The sequence below is a fragment of the Myotis brandtii genome, unplaced genomic scaffold (genome assembly GCF_000412655.1).
Source record: "Myotis brandtii unplaced genomic scaffold, ASM41265v1 scaffold609, whole genome shotgun sequence".
NCBI classification, from domain to species: Eukaryota; Metazoa; Chordata; class Mammalia; order Chiroptera; family Vespertilionidae; genus Myotis; species Myotis brandtii.
This window is the reverse complement of record NW_005370315.1, coordinates 874,844-889,700: the sequence shown is the minus strand read 5'-3', so window position 1 is coordinate 889,700 and position 14,857 is coordinate 874,844. Positions and strand designations below refer to the sequence as shown.

Sequence of the window (14,857 nt, the reverse complement as noted above, 5' to 3'; positions counted from 1 at the left end):
AAGCCTCATGTTCGCTTCCAGCTGCCTGGCTGCCGGCCGCCATCTTGGCTGACAGTTAATTTGCATAAGGATATGCTGATTAGCCAATGGGAAGGGTAGCGGTCGTACGCCAATTACCATGTTTCTCTTTTATTAGTGTAGATAGATAGATTCTCACTCTCCTACCTTCATAACGTCAACTTCCTTTTTGATTACTCGTAGATGTATGACCTCTACTGATTATCCTAATTTAACCTGCCCTTCCTCATCAGTAAGAGGTGCTGCCTCTGCCCAGACTGTTCTGTCCATATACTAAAATACCTCTATAATACAGTACTAATGAAGAAAGTTGAATGACACCTTCCACACATTTTCTTCCTTCTCTGTTATTCCTGTTTCTTCTTAATTTCTAATAACTCAAGATATCTATAGTTCCTCTTTTCCAAGGTTAACCACTTTCCTGGGACTTTGAAAAACATAATTTTCCACTTTTCTGAAATCATCATCCTTCAATTATTTCTTCTTCCTCCAGCATTTTAAATATATCCCTCCTCATTCCCCCCCCCCCCCCCCCCAGATCTTAGGCTACAGTCGCCAGGGTGGGATGGGGGTGAGAGAGCAGAGCAAGATAAGGCTACAATTCCTCCTCAACTATGACGTAGGTTACTACTGTTCTGCTAACTCTTTAATTTCACAACCCAACTTCTTAAACTAATGGTTCACAAACCCTAAAGCACTATATTTTGCTGTTCAATTGTTTTAATCAATTTACTGTGATTAGGCTTCTGTCCCATCTAGCTACTCAAAACATATTTTTATATAACTTATGTCTTCCTTACCAAATCAGTTCTCATTTTCTTTCACATTAGTTAATACTTTTAATACAGTTAACTCTTCTAAAGCTCTTTCCTCCCTCGGCTTTTCACAATAATGCACTATTCTGGTTCCCTTCTGATCTCACTGGTCATTCCTTCTCCAGCTTCCTATGTGTATTCTCAAGATCCAACCATATCCCTCTGCTTTTTTTCTTTTTTAAAAAAAATATGTTTTTATTGATTTGAGAGAGAGAGAGAGAGAGAGAGAGAGAGAGAGATGAAGAGAGAGGGAGAGAGGGGGGGAAAAAAGCATCAATAGAGAGAACCATCAATCAGCTGCCCACTAGGGATCCAGCCTACAACCTAGACATGTGCCCTGACTGGGAATAGAACCAGTGACCTCTCAGTGCATGGAATGATGCTCAGCCCACTGAGCCACACCGGTTAAGACTCTCTGCTTTCCTTTTAAAGAAAATTTTCTCTTAGAGAATCCAATGATTACTTTTGTGCCTGAGGGCCTTATTATGTGATGTTGCTTGAGCATTTGGAACCATACTCAACACCCTGTTTCCAAAAATATTCTCAACCCAGTACTACTTTATGGCTTTCCTAGTTCTGATGGTGATCCAGTAACAAACATTTGTGGTGCCAACATACAGTCAGTCCATCAGTTAGTTAATTAAGTTGACTATTAGCTTTCAATATAGTAAGTGATTTGGTAAGCATAAGTGTGCTCACTATTTCTAGTTCTCTTTTCCTCACAAGCACATGAAATAGTTATCCCCACCTTCTCAAAGTCATAGATTTGTTTCCTCCAGTAAAATGTGTGTGGTAGTAGTTGTGTCACTTCTTGGTGAAAACATTTAAAAGCTTGTGTACAATTCCCTATGTTCTCTCTCCCCTTGCAATGTTAATTGTGGACGCCTATGTTAACTTTGAAGTAATATAAAATCAAAACAGCATGGAATACTGAGCCAACACATGGAGGACAGCTGCTTGGAAAGTCCTACAGTGGACTTTCCATGAGCAAGAAATAAACACTTGCCTTAGCTGGTTTGGCTCATGGATAGAGCACGGGCCTGGGGACTGAAGGGTCCTGGGTTCATTTCCAGTCAAGGGCACATGCACAGGTTGCAGGCTTGGTCCCCAGTGGGGGATGCAGGAGGCAGCTGATCGGTAATTTTCTCTCATCATTGATGTTTCTATCTCTCTCTCCCTCTCTCTTCTTCTCTGAAATCAATAAAAATATAAGTTGGGAAAAAATAAATAAACACTTATCTAAAGCCAATGTAATTTTGTGGCTGTTTATCACATTATAATCTATTTCATTCTGAATGATGAAAACAGTCTTACTGCCATCATTCTAGTCAAGAATCTCATTTCATCTCCCAGAGATTGTTGAAATAGAATCCTAGATATTACTTGGTTTCTGTTATTTTTTCCATCTTCATTGAGGTACAACTGATAAACAAAATCATAATACATTTAAAGTGTATAATACAATGATATGATGTATATATACATTGAGAAATGATTCTCATAATTGAGTTAATTAATACATAAACACTTTTTTTTCAGTGAGAACATTAGAGAGCTATTCTTTTAGCATATTCCAATACAGTATAATTAAGTATACTCATCATGCTGTACATTAGATCCTTAGAACTTAATCATCTTTCTTTTGTTTTTACTTTTACTAGCATTTATTTTATGCTCAATTTACTCCTATGCCATAAGTTTTTGTTTCTTCTGTTGTATCATTTTCTTCTGTGCAATCTCCTCTTCTGGTTTAGGAACCATCTGATCTTTTTCAGTGAGGATCACCTCAGTGTGGGAGGGAGAGCTCCCGTATGGGCTCTGTGCCATGTCTTAGGACAGTGATGGCGAACCTATGACACCCAGAGGTGACATGCGAACTCATTTTTTGGGTTGATTTTTCTTTGTTAAATGGCACTTAAATATATAAAATAAATATCAAAAATATAAGTCTTTGTTTTACTTTGGTTGCAAATATCAAAAAATTTCTATATGTGACACGGCACCAGAGTTAAGTTAGGGTTTTTCAAAGTGCTGACACTCCGAACTCAAAAGGTTCGCCATCACTGTCTTAGGAGCTTTGTTCACCTGGATATGCTTAATGACCAGAGAATCTACATCTAAACCTTTAAGTTCAGCATTACTCTCTGCAATTTTAAGCATGTCCAGCAGTACTAGTAATGAAGCACTCTTTTGGGGCCACCGACCCTGTGTCCAGCCTACTGTTTGGCTTGACCACACGGACAAACTCCACCATTGTAATGACAGAATGGCACACATTGCTTCTGTAAAATGACATCCTCTAGATACTTGGTGGCTTTACAGATCTGCATACCCTTGATGGCCTGGGCAGTTTCACGAGGGTTCTTTAAGAGAACACAAAAATTTGAACCTCTTGTTTTGCATGATTTTGTGGGGTTTCCTGGGTTCAGTGAATAGTGAATCATTTTCCGAGGTCACCTCAGGCTGCTTATGGGAAGAGAACTTATTCACCTTACAATTGAAAATGCATACGTTTTGGCAACCTCTCCCCTTTTCCCATATCCCTCAGCCTCTGGCAACCACCATTCTACTCTGTTCTGGTTTAAAAATTTTTTTTAATTCCACATAAATGATACCATGCAATATTTGTCTTTCTCTGATTGGCTTATTTTCACTAGCATATTACCCTCCAGTTTCATCCATATTGTCACAAATAGCAGTCTTTCTTTCTTTCTTTTGGAGCGGGGTAAGGCTTAATAATATTCTATTATATATATTTAATATACTTATATATGATACAAATATAAATCATAGTATATTTATATATAACATTGGCTTATCGATTCATCCATAGATGAATACCTAGGTGGTTTTCATATCTTGGCTATTGTAAATATGATGAACATGGAAGCACAGATATCTCTTTGCTATAGTGATTTTATTTCCTTTGATTCTATATCTACAAGTGGGATTGTTGGATTATATAGTACTTTTATATGTATTATACATATAGTAATTCTGTATATATAGTTCTATTTTAATACTTATATAGTATTTTATGCTACTATAAACATAGTGTATATATATATTCTATTTTAATTCTTCAGGGAACCTCTATACTGTCTTCCATATGGTTTCACCAATTTACATTCCCACCAAATGTGTACAAGGGTTCCCTTTTCTCCATATCCTTGCCAACATTTATTTGTTGTCTAAATGTTACTTTCTAATCTTTCCCATCTTTGCTTCATTTTGTAAACATTTCACAAGGTAACATTCTTAAAGTATAACCACAAAAATCACACAAACAAACAACAAAAAAACAAGACTAATCCTTATTTCCTATGCTTAAACACTTTAGCCTGGTTGTTTGTTTTCACCAGGGAAATATGAAAAGATTATTGTAGAAAAATAAAATGTACCATTGTTCATATGGAAAATAATACAATAACTAATAATACAAGAATAAACTGTATTTTGCATACTCACAACTGTAAACCTACTTTTGCCCCATTCTATATAAATCAGCAAAAGAAAAATGATCCATAATCCCACCATTAGAAATGATCTTTGTAGATATTTTGGCATAAATATTCCCAGCGTTGCACCATTAAATTGAATTTAGTTGAACGTTTATGTTCCAATCACTGTTCTGGGCACTAGGAATATAGTTGTGAACAAAACATTTTAAAAAATTTCTATCCTCAAAGATCTACATCTAGTAGTGGGAAGGATGAGAGGACAGTAATAAACATAATAAGTAAACTAGACCATATATTAGCATCCTATCTAATAATAGACAAACATGGTTATTGACTGTACCTTCGCTACACCTCCCATTGGCTAATCAGCGTGATATGCAAATTAACCTCCAACAAAGATGGCGGCTAATTTGCATACTGCAGGCAGGGCGGGACAGTGCCATCCAGCCTGCCCCACCGCCATCCGGACCTGCTATCTGCGACCTGGGGCAGCGAGCGTCCATGTGCGACCCGACCCGGGGAAGCGCCCCAACCCCCGGATCGGCCCTGCCGTGTGTGCGACCCGGGGTGGCGGGGCAGGCACCTAGGGATCAGGGCTGCCATCTGCCACCTGGGGAGCGGGCCTAAGCCAGCAGGTAGTTATCTCCTGAGGGGTCCCAGACTGTGAGAGGGCACAAGTGGGGATGAGGGACACCCTCCCACCCCCTCCCCCCGCCAGTGCACAAATTTTTGTGCACCGGGCCTCTAGTAAGATTATATGAAGAAATATAAAACTAGGTAAGGGAATGGGGCTAGAATTAAAACTGGGAATGGTTTTAAGATTAGGACTGGGAATGGGATTATATTAGTAGTTACATATTTGATAGGATTTAGTTGCAGATTTAGAACTGTATCAAAACCAAATTTTGGCCAAATAAAATTGACCAGGTTTTTATTGATATTGAGCTAAAGCCAGATATCACCATCTCAGATTTTTAATTCTGAGATAAATTAAAAATCCAAAAATTTTATCCAAAGATGTGTTATTTAATTTTAGTATTAAATTTTTCTGTATATAATTTTTCAAAGTTTGATGTTACAATATAGGCAGGATACATAATTTTTCATCACTGGCTAGAATTGCTGTCACTGTAATACACATTTGTGGTATTAAGAAGTTTTTTAAAAGTTTGCTGTCATATACATATTTTTTTTTAGAACATCACCTTTATTTGTGACTTAGGTGAAATGTGAAACACAAGAGATCAGATTGTTCTCCAGATAATTAACAAATACACAAAAACAAATAACTATAAATCATATGTTTAAAATCAAGTGAAACACCAGGATCACCATACATAAAAAATAAACAAAGTCTGCCCTAGCCGGTTTTGCTCAGTGGATAGAACATCAGTCTGTGGACCAAAGGGTTCCCGGTTCAATTCCAGTCAAGGGCACATACCTTGGTTGCAGGAGGCAGCTGATCTACATTTAGCTGATCTACATGAGAAACCAATCCATGTGTTTCTCTCGCATTGATGTTTCTCTCTGTCTTTCCTTCTCTTTAAAAAAATTAATGGTAAAGTATTCTCGGATGAGGATTAACAAAAAACAAACACATACATACACACACACACAAACAAAACAAATTCCCTGAACCTTGCCCTTTCAAAAGTAAGCTAATTCAGCCCAGCCAGTGTGGCTCAGTTGGTTGAGCATCATACCATGCACCAATAGGTCACTGGTTCAAATCCCATTGCCCAGGTTTTGGGCTTGACCCCCAGTACAGGTGGGGAGTGCAGGAGGCAGTTGATCTACATTTCTCTCTCATTGTTGTTTCTATCTCCTTCTCTCTACCTCTCCCTTCCTCTCTCTCTTAAAAAAAATCAATGAAAACATATAATTTTTAAAAGCTAATTTAAATACCAAGCCAGCCCTAACGTTTCCTCATTCTATAGCACACTTGAATAATACATAACACACTCTTTGTTTCTTTTTATTTGTTTGTTTTTTAAATATATTTTTATTGATTTCAAAGAGGAAGGGAGAGGGAGAGAGGGATAGAAACATCAATGATGAGAGAGAATCATTGATTGGCTACCTCCTACACACCCCCTACTGGGGATCGAGCCCACAATCCGGTCATGTGCCCTTGACCAGTATCAAACCTGGGACTCTTCAGTCCACCGGCTGATGCTCTATCCACTAAGCCAAATCAACCTAGGCCACAGCACACTCTTTGTATTGTCCTTGGTGCTTTAATACAAATAGGCATTAATTATACCTCAAAAAGGGAACCCACTGTATGGGAGAACATATTTGGCAATAATACATCTGACAAAGGGTTAATATCCAAAATATATAAGGAACTCATACAACTTAACAAAGGGAAGACAAACAATCCAATCAAAAAATGGGCAAATGACCTAAGTAGACACTTTTCCAAAGGGACACACAGATGGCCAAGAAACATGGAAAAATGCTCAAAGTCACTGATCATCAGAGAGATGCAAATTAAAATGACAACGAGGTATCACTTCATACCTGTTAGTATGGCTATCAACAAATCAACAAATGACAAGAGCTGGGAGGATGTGGAGAAAAGAGAACCCTAGTACACTGCTGGTGGAATGCAGACTGGTGCCGCCATTATGGAAAACAGTATGGAGTTCCCTCAAAAAATTAAATACAGAAACTGCCATTTGACCCCACTTCTAGGAATATATTTGCGTGCGCGCCCGCACGTGGTATTTTGTGGAAGAGCCACACTCAAGGGGCCAAAGAGCCACATGTGGCTCGCGAGCCGCGGTTTGCCGACCACTGAACTAGACAGTAAGTTCCTTAGAGGACAGAGTCTTAACAGTATCTATCACTACTGTGTAATAGGCACCTATCAAAAACTAGCTGTCATTTATTATTTATTTATTAATTTTGTTATTTATTTTTTAGTAAGCGTTTCTCTATGATCCGGTTGTAGTGAGAAGGATGATGTGTGCTGGTGGTAGGATATGGATCTAGGATAGTAAAATACAAATTACAAAACAGAGAGTCAACATCTAATGGGCATTCAATGCAATCCCTATTAAAATATCAACAGCATATTTCACAAATCTAGAACAAATACTCCAAAAACATATATGGAACCAAAAAAGACTCTGAATAGCTGCAGCAATCCTGAGAAAGAAAAACAAAGTTGGAGGGATCACAATATCAGACATCAAGTTACACTTCAAAGCCACTGTAATCAAAACAGCCTGGTATTGGCACAAGAACAGGCATATAGATCAATGGAATAGAACAGAGACCCAGGAAATTGACCCAAGCCATTAGACTCCATTAATATTTGACAAAGGAGGCAAGAGCATACAATAGAGTCAAGACAGTCTATTCAAAGTCACTGATCATCAGAGAGATGCAAATTAAAATAAATAGGGTTGGGAAAATTAGACAGATACATGCAAAAAAATGAAGCTAGACCACCTACTTATACCACACACAAGAATAAACTCAAAATGGATTAAAGACTTAAATGTATGAAACCATAAAAATCCTAGAAGAAACCATAGGCAGCGAAATCTCAGACATCTCTCATAGCAATATGTTTACAGATACATCTCCTAAGGCAAAGGAACCTAGGAGAAAATAAACAAATGGGACTACATCAAAACAAAAAACACATCAAAAGAAACCATCAACAAAACGAAAAGGGAACCCACTGTATGGGAGAACATATTTGGCAATAATACATCTGACAAAGGGTTAATATCCAAAATATATAAGGAACTCATACAACTTAACAAAGGGAAGACAAACAATCCAATCAAAAAATGGGCAAATGACCTAAGTAGACACTTTTCCAAAGGGACACACAGATGGCCAAGAAACATGGAAAAATGCTCAAAGTCACTGATCATCAGAGAGATGCAAATTAAAATGACAACGAGGTATCACTTCATACCTGTTAGTATGGCTATCAACAAATCAACAAATGACAAGAGCTGGGAGGATGTGGAGAAAAGAGAACCCTAGTACACTGCTGGTGGAATGCAGACTGGTGCCGCCATTATGGAAAACAGTATGGAGTTCCCTCAAAAAATTAAATACAGAAACTGCCATTTGACCCCACTTCTAGGAATATATTCCAAGAAACCCAAAACACCAATCAGAAAGAATGTATGCACCCCTATATTCATAGCAGCACAGTTTACAATATCTAAGATTTGGAAACAGCCCAAGTGCCCATCAGTAGACGAGTGGATAAAAAAGCAGTGGTACATTTATATCATGGAATACTCTGCAGCAGTAAAAAGGAAGAATCTCTTGTCCTTTGAGACAGCATGGAGGGACCTGAATAGTATTATGCTAAGTGGAATAAGCCAGTCAGAGAAAGACAAGTATCACATGATCTCACTCAAATGTGGAATCTAATGAATAAAATAAACTGATGAACAAAATAGATCCAGAGACACAGAAGCATGGAACAGACTGTTGAATCTCAGAGGGAAGGTAAGAGTGGGCGGGTAGGAAGAAATCAACCAAAGAACTTGTATGTATATATTCATAACCCATGGACACAAGCAATAGAGCAGTGAAGGCCTGGAGTGGGCTGGGGGCGTGGAGGAGGGGAGCAGGCTATAAGGGGTCACTGGGGGAAAAAGGTAACATATGTAATACTTTCAACAATAAAGATTTTTTTAAAAGTCTAATGGGCTGCCTAGACACAAGGGCTAATATAGCTTTGATTTGCTAATACTAAACAAATCTAGAACAAATACTCCAAAAACATATATGGAACCAAAAAAGACTCTGAATAGCTGCAGCAATCCTGAGAAAGAAAAACAAAGTTGGAGGGATCACAATATCAGACATCAAGTTACACTTCAAAGCCACTGTAATCAAAACAGCCTGGTATTGGCACAAGAACAGGCATATAGATCAATGGAATAGAACAGAGACCCAGGAAATTGACCCAAGCCATTAGACTCCATTAATATTTGACAAAGGAGGCAAGAGCATACAATAGAGTCAAGACAGTCTATTCAAAGTCACTGATCATCAGAGAGATGCAAATTAAAATAAATAGGGTTGGGAAAATTAGACAGATACATGCAAAAAAATGAAGCTAGACCACCTACTTATACCACACACAAGAATAAACTCAAAATGGATTAAAGACTTAAATGTATGAAACCATAAAAATCCTAGAAGAAACCATAGGCAGCGAAATCTCAGACATCTCTCATAGCAATATGTTTACAGATACATCTCCTAAGGCAAAGGAACCTAGGAGAAAATAAACAAATGGGACTACATCAAAACAAAAAACACATCAAAAGAAACCATCAACAAAACGAAAAGGGAACCCACTGTATGGGAGAACATATTTGGCAATAATACATCTGACAAAGGGTTAATATCCAAAATATATAAGGAACTCATACAACTTAACAAAGGGAAGACAAACAATCCAATCAAAAAATGGGCAAATGACCTAAGTAGACACTTTTCCAAAGGGACACACAGATGGCCAAGAAACATGGAAAAATGCTCAAAGTCACTGATCATCAGAGAGATGCAAATTAAAATGACAACGAGGTATCACTTCATACCTGTTAGTATGGCTATCAACAAATCAACAAATGACAAGAGCTGGGAGGATGTGGAGAAAAGAGAACCCTAGTACACTGCTGGTGGAATGCAGACTGGTGCCGCCATTATGGAAAACAGTATGGAGTTCCCTCAAAAAATTAAATACAGAAACTGCCATTTGACCCCACTTCTAGGAATATATTCCAAGAAACCCAAAACACCAATCAGAAAGAATGTATGCACCCCTATATTCATAGCAGCACAGTTTACAATATCTAAGATTTGGAAACAGCCCAAGTGCCCATCAGTAGACGAGTGGATAAAAAAGCAGTGGTACATTTATATCATGGAATACTCTGCAGCAGTAAAAAGGAAGAATCTCTTGTCCTTTGAGACAGCATGGAGGGACCTGAATAGTATTATGCTAAGTGGAATAAGCCAGTCAGAGAAAGACAAGTATCACATGATCTCACTCAAATGTGGAATCTAATGAATAAAATAAACTGATGAACAAAATAGATCCAGAGACACAGAAGCATGGAACAGACTGTTGAATCTCAGAGGGAAGGTAAGAGTGGGCGGGTAGGAAGAAATCAACCAAAGAACTTGTATGTATATATTCATAACCCATGGACACAAGCAATAGAGCAGTGAAGGCCTGGAGTGGGCTGGGGGCGTGGAGGAGGGGAGCAGGCTATAAGGGGTCACTGGGGGAAAAAGGTAACATATGTAATACTTTCAACAATAAAGATTTTTTTAAAAGTCTAATGGGCTGCCTAGACACAAGGGCTAATATAGCTTTGATTTGCTAATACTAAAAGCCAAACTACAGTATAATTCTCAACAGTACAATATTTAAATGGAAAAAAAACCCTAAACACATGCACACTTTATTACAATCAAAGATTAGATAACAATTGTAACTACTACTCTATTTAAGGTCATCAACATTGCAGGTAATGTATAACCCCAAAACATGCTGAAGATACGGTCATTCAGTCAAGAGCAATTCTGATATTGGGTTCCTGCTCCTTGTGAAGAAGATCCTCAAAAATCTGTGCTACCTTCCTTTGCAGTATGCCTTCTGGTTAACCAGCATAGAGAGTCCATTTACTTTCAGCTGAAGTCTTTGGAAGAGTAAAATTCTTCTTTCAGTAATTCACTTCCCTGTTTCTCTAACATTTCCTTTCTTTATAGTCTTTTTTTTTTTTAATGTCTATATCGGAAGTGATTTGTTATGAATGTTGTTGAATCACAATTTTGGAGGTTTTCCCTCCTTGTGAAATTTTGGGATCTCAAAATTGATATTCTACTCTTAATTCTTTCTTACAAGATGAGAAAGACCCGTGGCCTAAATGCATTTAATAAATAAATATAGTACTTAAAGGTTATTTTGTTTAATGATATGATTGCTAGCACACCAAACAAATTCACAGGGATTAGAATATATTTATAATTTAATAATTTGGGGTTAAGAATAAAGTGGTGAATAGACTGACATGGTTGAATCAGACAGCAAAAAAGAAGTGAACTTAAAGGAGGGAAATGTAAAAAAAAATCATTTGTTCTTATAAAAACGGTTATTTGGCTGTGTTTGCTCAGTGGTTAGAATGTCAGCCCATGGGTCTACCAAAGGGTCTCGGGTTTGATTCCCAGTCAAGGCTACATACCTCAATTGCAGGCTTGATTCCCAGCCCACCAGGCCTTGTGCAGGAAGCAACCAATTGATGTCTCTCTCTCACATGGATGTTTCTTTCTCTCTCCCCCTCCCACCTCCCTTCCACTCTATTAAAAAGAAAAAAAGCAAAAAAGCAATGGGAAAATATCCTTGAGTGAGGATTAAACAAAACAAAACAAAACAAAAAAACTGACTAGCCTCAACCTCATCCAGTTGGCTCATAGAACTGTGGTAGGCAGTTAGACAGATGTGAGCAGAGCAGGGCAGAAAGCCCTAGGAACCTAGCAAAGCACAATTGTAGGATAAGACCTTGTCCCCAGGGTGACATTTCCTTCCCTAACATATCACTGGTCAGACAGAGCTAGCACCTCAGGTGGGCCAGACAGAGCTAGCACCTCAGGCCCTGAGGCAAATCCTGTTGCTCTCTAGAAGATTAGAAACTGCCAGGTGTCCCTTACCTTGGAAGCTACATGAATTTAGGTTCTCATTTATCCAGCAAAAGATTTTGTTCACACACTCAGAAAGCAACTCCAACTGAAAAGCCAAAGTTAAAAAGCAACCATTCTTCCCCCCCCGCCCCCCCCATCCTTAGTTATCTGTTCTTATGTTTAGCCTAGTGTCTCTCAACCCTTAACCTTTAGCTTTACTTCTAGGATCTTATAAACAGTTTAAAGAAAGCCAGCCTTTTACCTTAAAACAAGGAGGTTGGGAATTCCAAGAAAAAGCTCACCCAAGTCCACCTGATGCAAAGCAAGGAGCCAGTGGGCACAATGGGCCCCTGCTGGTACTGAGCACTGGTCCGGGTCTGCCAGGTGGTCCTGGATGGGTTCTCCCGAATCTTGCCACACAACCTTAGAGTCCAAGAACCTTAATATTGTGGGAGGGAGGAGGGGCACCAGGTGTCAGACTGATGGGATCGGACGGCACCTGGGTTCAGCAATCTTGGTACTTGGGTCCTGGCTAGGAAATAATTCAGAACCCAGACTCAAACTATAAAAGAACATTTATTTCGAAAACCACAGAGGTAGAAGAAGTAATTTCTAGAAGAAATAGGCTTAGGAAACAAGTTATAGAGGTAAAGGAACGGCCCTTGGAGCTTAGAAGTGAGGAAGGTAAAGGTGACTGCCTAGAGGTAGGGGTAGGGGAAGGGAAAGTCACCCGTATGTTCTCAGAAGAGTACTCTATCCTAAAGGTTTTAAGGGTTGAGATTTTAGGGGAGGTCCCAGGGGAAGATTTCAATAAAATATGTAGTAGTTTTCTAGGTGTGTTCTTTTAGGGTTTAGGTCTCCACTGATTGATTGGTCAATACCAGGGCAGGGGTCTTTACCCAATGCTGCTGGTCCTGAGGTCAGTTGTGGGATTACTTGTTTGGTGTTCCTGCATTTCTGGGCCTGGAGCTGAAATACAACTGAGGCCTAGATGTTATCTAGAGGGAGAAAAGGTCAGGGAGTCCAAACCATATGACCAGTAATATGCTAGGGCAGGAAATATCACCCCAGGGTAGAGGTCCCACTCTACAATTGTGCTTTGCTAGCACCCAGGGCTTTCTACCCTGGTGACCTTCTGTACCTGGCCCAGCTTCCTTGCTCAGCTCATGACTGTCTAACTGCCTACCACAGAACCATAGAAAGCTAGACTGGAAGAGACTCTTTGAAATATGATCAGCCTATCAAATTTAGCTCACACACATAGGGAATCAATTGATATGTTCATTTGGTCAGAAATACTAGGAGTGGTAATAGTAAATATGCCTTAAGTACTACTATTTGATACACACTAATTGGTTTATATGTGTTATCTCTTTAAATCCTTACATTAGAGCAGGGGTCCTCAAACTACGGCCCGTGGGCCACATGCGGCCCGCCGAAAACATTTAACCGGCCCGCCGGGTGTTTTTGCCACCGCTGCCTGTCCTGCTTAGCAGCCGACTCGTCCTGGGCCCGCAGTGCGCATGTGTGGAATGTCTGAGGGACAGTGAAGTGGCCCCCTGTTTAAAAAGTTTGAGGACCTCTGCATTAGAGGATCTACCTAATACATAATCACAAACCCAAACAGACAATCAAAATGAGGAAACAAAGAAACAACCCCCAAATGAAAGAACTAGAGAATTCTCCAGAAGAAGAGATAAATGAAGCAGAGATAAGAAATTTATCTGAGAGTACAGAGTAATGATGTTGAAAATGCTCAACAGTATGAGAAAAGATATAGTAACTATGAAAAAAGAACAGTCTGAGATAAAGAATGACATAACACAAATAAAGAACACATTGGAAGGAATACACAGCAGATTAGGGGAAGCTGAGGATCGAATCAGTGAATTAGAAGGCAGAGTTGAAAATATCACTCAATTAGAGAACCAAAAAGAAAAAAAAAACAATTAATAAACAGGAGGACAGCTTAAGGGAGCTGTGGGACAACATGAAACGTAAAAATATTAGAATAGTAGGTGTGCCAGAATAGACAGAAAGGAAGAAAGGAATAGAGAAGGTGTTTGAAGAAATAATGGTAGAAAACTTCCCTAACCTGGTAAAGGAAAAAGTCACACACATTCAGGAGGCACAGAGACCCTCAAATAAGAAGAACTCAAACAGACCCACACCCAGACACATCATAATTAAAATGCCAAAAATTAAAGACAAAGAGAGAATCTTAAAGGCAGCAAGAGAAAAGAAAACTGTTACCTACAAAGGAGCTCCCATAAGGCTGACACCTGATTTCTCATCAGAAACTCTACAGGCCAGAAGAGAATGGCATGAAGTACTCAAGGTAATGGAAAACAAGGATCTGAGACCAAGATTACTATATCCCATTCGATTGAATGACTATCCCATTGATTGTTATCTTACTGGTTTTAGAAAGCACATTCTTCTGTACCTGGGAAACAGGACAACACAATTATCCTAAATTGTGTTAGTGGACACAGATAATGCGTCCCAGCTGACTCAGTGGTCCCAAGACCAGGACAGTGCATATACTCTAAATTACCTCGATGGCTCTAGATAATGTGTTCCTGTCAACCCAGCAGTCCCAGATAATGTTTCTATCAAATCAGTGATCCGGAGACCCAAAACTGTAATTTAGATAACATGCCTGAGGAAGAAAAAATGGCGGAGGCTTAGACGGACGTGTTGGTGCTTTGTCCCGGACCAGATAAGGGCGAGCAGCTGAAACGGGTAACATACAGCCCGAACAAGCAGAGGAGATTCAGCTGAGAGACAGTCTGCAGCCAGGAAAGACAGAGAACTCCTAGAAAATGGGGATGGTTAGAGATTAAGGTTGAAACCTCCCCCTGGGCACCAGCTCAGCAGCGTGACCGT

General features: G+C 39.2%; 1 pseudogene; it reads right to left on the bottom strand.

The window, feature by feature from the left end:
* Nucleotides 1-2,519: 2,519 nt before the first annotated feature.
* Nucleotides 2,520-3,305, bottom strand: LOC106728403 (annotated as a pseudogene).
* Nucleotides 3,306-14,857: the final 11,552 nt, after the last annotated feature.